Here is a 2500-nt window from a genome sequence, read left to right as displayed (position 1 = left end):
AGCTCTGCAGCGTAAAAACACTCCGCCTTATTTGCAGGCGTTGCTGCGGAACTATTTCATTGGCCGAACGCTCCACTACGATACGGATGAAGGAATAGTGTCGAGGACTGTATCTGCTGGCGTTCCTCAGGGTTCGGTTCTAGGACCAACACTTTGGAACGTCATGTACGACGACCTACTCCGCTTGCCGCTCGAAGGACTACGAGCGGACATCATCGGGTTCGCTGACGACGTGGCCTTCACATTTTTGGGAAGGACCACGGAACAGGTCAGCGCATTAGCAACGGCTAACCTGGAGAGGATCGAGCGGTGGCTGCAAGGAGTCGGTTTGGAACTTGCCCACCAAAAGACCGGGTTCATGATCTTTTGTACCCATCATGTCCCGCAGCTCGCAGAGCTTCAAGCGGGCGGTCACTCGATCCAATCCACGGAAACGCTGAAGTACCTGGGAGTGGACCTCTGCCGCAAACAGCACCACAGCCGGCATCTGGAGAGGGTGGTCAATAAGGCTTCACGGATTACGAATGCCTTGACCTGCCTGATGCCGAATAAGCGTGGTCCTAAGAGCCGCAGTAGGAGACAGCTCGTAAACGTCGGCAACAGTATCATCCGATACGGAGTTGCCACCTGGGGGCGATGGGTGCTCGACAAGGAGACCCATCGCAAATCGGTCCAAAGGGCGCATCGACCGGGGGCTCTCCGAGTCGCCAGCGCCTTCCAGACCGTTTCTTATGATGCCGCTTGCGTTGTTGCCAACACCACCCCGTTAGTCCTCCTCATGCAGGAGGATATCCGCTGCCACGACGAAAAGGTAGCGAGTGGTGGAGTTCAATCGGACATACGAAAGCGGCAACGGGAGGAGACGATGAGGCGCTGGCAGGACCAGTGGACAACGGGTGCAGGGCAACCAGGAGCACCAGGACTGAAGACGAGGAGGCTGATTCCAGACATTAATCTCTGGGTCAGCCGCAAGCATGGGGAAGTTGACTTTTTCCTCACCCAGCTCCTCACGGGGCACGGGTTCTTGCGCTCCTATTTCGTCGAGAAAGGCATCCTGGAAGGCTCGCCCAACTGCCCTGAATGTGGTGACGCCGTGGAAGACGTTGAACACGTGCTGTTCCACTGTCCACGGTTCGATCGGATCCGGAATGAGATGCAGCAGCGGTGCCATTCCCGAGTAACAATGGATAACATCGTCTCGGAAATGTGCACCCGCAGCGAAACGTGGGAGGCCGTCCGCGCCGCCGCCAGGACAATCTTCTCCACTCCCCAAGCGAGATGGGATGTTGAGCGTCCACCAACGGCAAGGCGACGCAGGCGGGCCAGACGGCGGGCGAGGGACGCAAATGGTGGTCCCTCAGGCCATGCGGCACGGCAACAACCCGCACCGCAAGGGCCACCGTAAGCTGGAAAGTTATTAATCTTTTATTTATTTTCGTTTCTTTCCAGCTTTCTTTTTTTTTCTTCTCTCATCTATTTTCAGCTTTCTTCTACCTCTTTCTCCTTTTTCTTGTTTCCTCTATCCAAATCTCGTTTCAGGAGAACTGCCTTACGTGCTTGGAGTGGTGACCAACGATGCCGACCCCCCATTGCCCACCCGAAGCGTGGGCGATAGGACCAAAGGGACCGCGTCGCACCACGGTAAGCAGCGTAATAAGCAGAATCATCAGACCAGATCGCCGCAGAAGATGCGTCGTGACCCAGGGTGCAACCGCACACACGACTCCGCATGAAGTAATACGCACCACAAGCGTACCGGCCGAGTTGGGTGAGTCGGAGAGGGGGATGGAATATGCTCACTCTTCGTTAACAAAAAAAAAAAAAAAAAAAAAAAAAAAAAAAAAAAAAAAAAAAGGTAGCCAAATGCGGCTGTTTAGAGAACGCGAAGTTCCCCGATGAGTGGAAAAGGCAGAGGTTGGTGTTAATACCGAAGCCGAACAAACCACCAGGGGAACCGGGTTCAGTTCGCCCCATTTGTCTACTAGACGGGGCAGGTAAAGGTCTAGAACGCATCATAGTGCAACGGCTAAATGCACACATCGAGGAGGTCAACGGACTGTCTGACGACCAATTTGGTTTCAGAAGTCGTCGATCAACAGTTGAAGCGATTCAACGGGTAGTGGACATTGTTTCGGTAGCTAGAAGTAGAAACAGATACAGCGGACGGTATTGTGCAGTTGTTACATTAGATGTTACTAATGCTTTTAACAGTGCTTCATGGTTGGCGATTGCAAATGCTTTACAGAGAATTAACACTCCTAAATATCTTTATGATATCATTGGTGATTATTTTAGGAATCGTGTGCTGATGTATGATACCACAGATGGACCGGCAGAGATTGCAGCCACATCGGGTGTACCTCAAGGCTCGGTACTTGGCCCAACGTTATGGAACCTCATGTACGACGGTGTCCTACGAGTTGCAATGGTGGAAGGTGCACGGATTATCGGCTATGCAGACGATATAGTATTGTTGGTGGAAGGTAATTGTGTTGATGAT

At 52.6% G+C, this 2500-nt stretch overlaps 1 pseudogene; it reads left to right on the top strand.

The window, feature by feature from the left end:
• LOC133394407 (large subunit ribosomal RNA) overlaps positions 1-2500 on the top strand; it is an 8285-nt pseudogene that overhangs the window by 2961 nt on the left and 2824 nt on the right.

This window comes from Anopheles gambiae, assembly GCF_943734735.2.
Source record: "Anopheles gambiae chromosome X unlocalized genomic scaffold, idAnoGambNW_F1_1 X_unloc_128, whole genome shotgun sequence".
NCBI lineage: Eukaryota > Metazoa > Arthropoda > Insecta > Diptera > Culicidae > Anopheles > Anopheles gambiae.
Note: the sequence above shows the minus strand (reverse complement) of the source record. Positions and strands in the feature narration are given on the sequence as shown.